Source organism: Triticum aestivum, chromosome 4A, assembly GCF_018294505.1.
Source record: "Triticum aestivum cultivar Chinese Spring chromosome 4A, IWGSC CS RefSeq v2.1, whole genome shotgun sequence".
NCBI lineage: Eukaryota > Viridiplantae > Streptophyta > Magnoliopsida > Poales > Poaceae > Triticum > Triticum aestivum.
The window spans coordinates 670990490-670997545 of record NC_057803.1 but is presented as its reverse complement, the minus strand read 5'-3'; the positions used below and the strand labels follow the sequence as shown (position 1 = coordinate 670997545).

The following is a 7056-nucleotide window of genomic DNA, read 5'->3' as shown; positions in this document are numbered from 1 at the left end:
GTCCACCCCTCAACCAACTTCCCGAGCAAGCCGGTCATTCCGGATATAAACTGCCCAATTAGATGCTCAACAGGTGCCCTCGCCTATGCACGGAACAAGAAGGAGCAATAACCACCCATATTACAGTCACTTGCGCGACATCAAAAATAATCCAAGGCAACCATAGATGTAGATCTTTTGATTACCTCAGTAGGGCAAGACGGATCTGAGTGCACGTCCATCCACTTTCCAAAGTTTTGAGGCCCATCAAACATGCTGTAGTCTATAGCAGGCTTGGCCATTAGCTAGAAAAAACAAAAAAATAGCTAGGATGTAAGAGAGGGAATGATGAACACTGACTAGCAGTTCATGTGTTGCAAAAATGGAACAAAAAAAGAAGACGCGAATGTAAGTTTCAGCAGGAACGTCAGTGTTGCCATGTGGAGTGAGACATGGATACCATGCGCAGACAGCCATGGCTAACAAAGGTAGTCATCTCTTGTGAACCACAGACGGTTGCCGCATGTCAAATTTGTAAGCATGCCATGTAGAGAAAAGAAACCAGAACTAACCTGCAGTTTTCCATATTTGGTATCAGTTACACTATCTGCAGCAAGCACAGCCTTGACAGCGTTGATAGTCCACACAGAAACAACAAACTTGTGCGTAGGCGGCGGGGCTCCTGTCCAAGTGAAATCCACGGTGGACAGATCAAGACAGTCGACGTACATGAGCTGATGTACAACAATTTTAAAAAGAAAGAAATATCAGTTGCCATCATGGTACTTTGCAGAAAAAACAGGATAATCTATGTTCCCATGATAATCAAGTTGAAGTGCATGAAAAATAGAAAAAGAAGAAGTTGCCATCTGTATGCGCTAGTTTCCATCATAGTATGAAGGCAGTTGCCATATTGTCATGATGGCAGTTGCCATCATAGTATGATGACAGTTGCCATCATAATATGATGGCAGTTGCCATATTGTCATTATGCCAGTTGCCATATTGTCATTATGGCAGTTGCCATCTTGTTATGATGAGGTTGCCATGCATGAATAAAAGGGTGTTAAAAAAGAGTGTTAACAGAAAAGACTGGTAAAAAATACCATTAAATGCAGTCGACAACCCTTTTGGTACATCTTGCTTGAGAATGCATCGTGCAGGAAGTCGGCTATAAACTTACTCCAATTCTTGTTCTTCACATCTTTCAGTTTTGCCTGCACTGCACAAAATTTCAGGACAACGGGTTGCTGCATCAGAAATCGAATGGAAAAAAACATCAAAAAACACTGGCAGTGACTAGCTTTACACATGACATCGGAGCCAAAAGATTGAAGGAAAATAAAGTAGTAAAGATGGATCATTCACCAGGATGGGGAAGCATTTGTTGCTTGGGCGAAGAGAAGTGGTCGCCATGGGTTGTCATGGCCTGCAGAGAATCTGCCAGTACAGACGTGTTCGGCATGGATTCCAACCCAGGAAACAAACGGGGGAACAACGCTCCCTCGATCTCGTTATTGACCTTGTACGGGACTTTGATCTGTCCACGAGGCACACCCAAAGTGCAGAACACGGATTACTCGTTCAACGGTAGTCTTCCACGTCCCAGAATCACAAATTCCCTGGAGGCGGGGTCGTAAATCTCACCAAGCCAGTCGCATACAGGGTTGACAAGATTCGTGCACCGGACATTCATCAGAGCCTGCATACCCATCTGAGCAGCAGCTCCCTTCTGATCGTCGGTAAATCTGTCAGTCAATGTAGTCAGTCGTTCTTGGGAGGCTCTGTTGCGAATACATTTCTTCTTCTGCAAAAAACAGACAAAAAGTGATCAGTTGTTGCCATGTTTTGCACTGTCATGAAATTTTAGTTCATGACAGACGACTACAAAGCTCGAGGTGGCAACCAATAACATATTGAGGAGGAGGAGGGGTGTGTGGACAGTTACCTCATCGCCCTCTTTTCTCCCTCCAGTTGCCCGATTCTGCTGTGGTGGATCCATGAAATCATCATCATCGTTTTGATGATGAATGCGAGCCATTCTGCTGAGGTAGGAACAGACCAAATTTTCACGGTGTAAAATGAAAACGGAATGCAGGAAGTAAGCAGTTATCACATAACAGAAAATGTCAACTAGTGAATGCAAAATATCACATGAACACGTACGCACCCCCCTATGATTGTAGAAAACATAAATGTGGCAATTAAGCACATTGGTTACATTTGAATAAAGTGTACAGATCATAAATGCACTTGAAAACAAAATGTTGAAGTTTCCATGTTAGCATAAGATAGTACTTATTGAAAGTCACAGAATCCTCCACTGCACAAAACCTAAGACGTGGCAGCTCACACCCTGTCCTAAATACACCAATGAATTGCCATGTGTTCAGCGGTAAAAATGTGCTAGGTTGAAATTGCGATGTTAAAATGCAACACATAATAAAGAAAAAGCGATGAAAAACATCTAATGAAGAACCAGAAAATTGCCACAGTGTGTTCAGATATCGCAAGTCATCATGGCAAAACACGAAAATTGCGTCTGCCGTATAATGAATTTGCCACATTATACTGACTGTAACATGGCAACAGAGATGCTGTGGTCAGACAAAAATACTTGCCACATGGAAAGTATATGTATGGCATCTGACACAATTGATTTGCAAATTGGTTGCCATGTTATGCAGCCAATTTACCACATTATCCTGTCTACAAATATGGCAACAGACACGGTGCGTTCACATTCTATTTGCCACAAGAATATGCTATCCATGTGCCAACAAACACAGTTGATGTGCAGATTAGTTGCCATCTAGTGCAATTGGTTGTTGAAACTGCAGTGACTACCGATTAACTACACTTTACCATTCATACAGTGTGGCAACTATCACAATCATTCAGGAAAATTAGTTGCCATAATGAGAAGCATGTTTGTGGCTACTATCACAGTAATTCAGGAAATTAGTTGCCACATGGAAAAGCATGTTTGTGGCAACTATCACAGTCATTCAATAAATTAGTTGCCGCATGGAAAATCATGTTTGTGGCAACTATCACAGTCATTCAATAAATTAGTTTGCCGCATGGAAAAGCATGTTTCTGGCAACTATCACAGTCATTCAGGAAGTTAGTTGCCATACAGTCATGATAGTTACTCAAGCTACCACGTTTGCCTTCATACTGCAGTTTCAAAAACAACTAAACTAGATCTAGGGTTCAATGGGAACTATAATGACTTGAAATTCAACCTCAAAATTCTCCCCGAACTGATCATAAATACCAATTCGAAGCAGTGCGCAACTAACAGACCGGAAAACAATGGACCAATCCCAAGACACAACCAGTGTGTGTCTCCGGACAGGCAAAACCACACCGGCGAGACCGCCGCGGCGGCAGCGACGAAACTGCCCAGTGCCACCGAAAACGGCAAGCACAGGACTCCGCCGTCGGCGGGAACACCGACGCATCGCCAAATCGCCTGAATCTCTACGAATCTCCAGCGAAGCATCGAACAGGGAGGGAAGGGGGAAAATGCAGGCAAGGATTGTGAGAGTGGGTGCGAGCATTACCTTCAATCTGCAGGCGCTCCGGCGAAGGCGCTCCGGTCCGGCGAGCACCACCAACGGCCGCGGACACCGTCGACTCTTCCGCCTCCGTCGTCGCCTTCTCCCCCAATGGTTTGAAATGCGAAGTGGGTTGTGTGAGTAACTGCGGAGATGAGGAAATGGAACCGTGAGGGGGAGGCAGGCGACGTGCGTGACGTGTTTGACGTCAACCACGGTCGGCGCGTGGCGTGCGGGAGCATACTAGTTCCACCGCACGCCCCCGAGTGGCAACCACTGACCGCGGGAGGGCAACCAACGTGTGGGCGAACTGTGTCACAGACCACACACGCGCCTTGTCCTAGGTCGCATAGAAAATCGACCAGATTATGCCAAGATTTGTGCATAAAGTACTGGACGGTGATGGATGCTTGTGGTCGAGATGGTGAACGCCCACATGTGTGGACGTTAACATTTCCGTAGATCTTTGTGATGAGCGTTACCAGCAGTCATCCGCAGTCAACCTGAGAATAACCTATATCTTGTGTTGGATGGCCCAGCCCTTCCGATCTTCAATGAAGTAGCAGTGTTACGTGGCATACTGGACCGTGTGCACCAGGCCTTCATGGCCATGCCATACCCAAACACGTCCTTGCACGGCGTCGTGGGCACGCCTAGCACCACCATAGGATTCGCAGGCGACGAGGTGGGCTGCTGGTTTATGAACTCCACGAGGCTTCCCATGAGCCTCTTGCCGGTGGCCCTCAGCGGACTGTAGAGGTGGAAACCGTGCTCCTCGCCCTCCGACTCGACCACCGTCACCTCGCGGCGCCGCTGGATCATCCAAGGCCAACGCGAGTCGAGATCACGCATGCGGGCCGCCAGGCGGTGGCCGCGGCCCCGCAGGCTGTCCTTCCCAGCCACAGCGATGAGCACGCGGGGGCAAGCCAGCGATGAGATCTCCGAGGCCGGAGGGTCGATCCGGGGGTCTTCGTTGCCGGCCTGGCCGGCCGTCACGAACGGCCAGAGCCGGTCCACCCCGTTCGGCGGGAACACCGCCACGGTGGCTTCGTCGTCGTCCCACGCGAGCTCCAAAGGCAGCCGCTTGGCTCCCCAGGAGTAAGGCTGCACCATGATCAGCCCCTCGATGTCCATAATGTCGTTGCTGACTTCGTGGGGCTGCCGCGGACTGCCGTGTGGTAAACGATGTTGCCACAGGCGCTGTCGCCGGCTAGGAACGTGCGCGCGGGGTCGGCGTAGCTGGCCAGCTACGGGTCGGACAAGGACGCCGCCCACTGGAGCGCGGCCCACGCGTCGTTGTAGGCCGCAGGGATGGGGAACTCCGGCGCTAGACGGTACTCCACCGACACGACGAGGGCCCCGGCGGAGGCGGCCAGGGAGGTCGCGTGGCGGTGGTTCGTCCGGCCGAAAGCGCTTTCGGTGCAGAAGGAGCCGCCATGGACGTAGATGACGAGAGGAAGCCGATTCCTGCCTGAGGTCTCGGCGGCACCGGACGGGAGGAACAGGCGCACAGACACGCCGGTGGCCTTGTCGACGACGACGTCCCTCGTCGCCACCCCACGGTTGCGGGCCTGATCCGACGAGGCCGGCACGAATGGACTGCGCAGGAAACGCTCGATGCTGCCGTCCTCGAACTTGCGTATGAAGGGGTACATATCTACGGAGATGTTACGTCCGTGGTTGTGATTCGCTGGAGAACTCTTGCTTGCCTGCATGGCGCTTGTTTCGAATTGTGCCGCGTCGACGTTGGCTGCATCTCATGGGATTTTATAGAGCGATTTGCTTCATCGGCACTTTACTAATGAGATTCGGACGGAATCGACGGTAGTCGATTGGTCTGATGCATTACCTCCGATCGGACTACAGAGTTAGAAGAGTTTTTTAGAAATAAATATGAGTATTTTCATTTTCTGTGCTAAATATGATTTGAAAGAGACCAAGTGGTTGTACCGTTTACATATGCTGATAGCGCGACTACAGCAGAAGCATTGGCTCTTCGCCGAGGTCTACAACTTGTCAATCATATCTGCTGCTTCAGGGTGACGGTTGAGTCAGATTGTTTCGAGATTATTTCGGCATGTAGAGGCGAGGCTGACATTTTGGCACCATATTCTGCGATCTTAGCCGATTGCTTCCGGTATGCCCATGACATTGCTTCAATTCAGTTTCAGCATTGTCCGAGGGAGGCAAATGGCTTGGCACATTTCTTAGCAAGACATGCTTTTTATTCAAACCTGGTGTTTAGTTGGGATGATGATCCCCCTAGTTTCCTTTTACCGCATGTTTTGAAAGATGTAATTCTCATTAACTCATAATAAAGTGCCCAGCAGGTTTTCCCTTAAAAAAAGTGGTTGTTCGACCATGCCTTCGTCTGCTATTAATAGTATGAAATAGTTCCTATCACGACAGAAGCAACTACCCCTTTGTCTCAGTTATTATGGATGACCACCTGCCACTACCGGAAAACTTACCTATGCCTACGGCCAAATCAATGCCGATGGCTGCCGTCGGCCTAGTTTGAGATATGCCGACAGCCTCGTCCTGGCCGTCGGCGTAGCCTGGCCGTCGGGCTACCCTGATATAAGCCGACGGCAGCCGTCGGCACAGAACGGCCGTCGGCCTATCTACAAACACGCCGACAGCAGCCGTCAGTATAACATAGCCGTCGGCATACAAAGTGGGCCCGGCGACCCCGCCCGTGAACAGCGCTAACGCCGTCAACCCAATGCCGACGGTCGGGACGGGCGACCGTCGGCATATCTCCGCATGCCACGTCACCGATCCACGGAGTAGATATGCTGACGGTAGCCGTCGGCATAGGCTCCACGTCACCGATCCGCGGCACGGCTCCTCCCAAAACCCTGCCGTTTCTATGCCGACGGCAATGCCATCGGCATAGCTATTTTTTTTACATGCTTTTCATACGTTTTTATGCTTTTTTTACATATGTTTTTATGCTTTTTTTTAAATATGTTTTTATGCTTTTTTATGTATTATATGAATATATATATATATATATGTAGTTTGTAATTTTTTCCATAGATTATGAATATATAATTATATAGTTTGTATTTTTTTTCGAGCACATTAATAATGTGCCGTCATGTTCTTTTGCATATAAGTCCTTATATTTTATTAAAATAAAAAACAGCTATGCGACAGAAGTTTAGTGGCGGTTGCAAACGCCCGGCACCCGTCTCCGGAGTGTGACACCCTCACGGACGGCGCTGCCGCCGACACCTGGAGGGGGAAAACGGATGCATCGGGTCTACACGGAGGGGATGTAGCAGTCAGTTTGGCCCGGATGTTGCTCCCAGGTGTCCCTCTGAGCTGACCTGACACAACCGGGTGGAGAGCTCCACTCTTCAAAGCCTGTCCGTGGGAAGTCAAAGGGCTAGATCTCGTGGTCAACCGCTCCTGGGTTAGTGGGACGGGGGCCCTGGGGGTAGCAATGCCACCGGAGCGTCGTACCGGCCCCTCATACATGCGGGATGGTGTTGTGGCATGTCCGAAG

General features: G+C 49.3%; 1 pseudogene; it reads right to left on the bottom strand.

Moving 5' to 3' along the window:
• Positions 1–4040: 4040 nt before the first annotated feature.
• On the bottom strand, positions 4041–5257 carry LOC123084242 (probable carboxylesterase 5; annotated as a pseudogene).
• Between the last annotated feature and the right edge of the window lie 1799 nt (positions 5258–7056).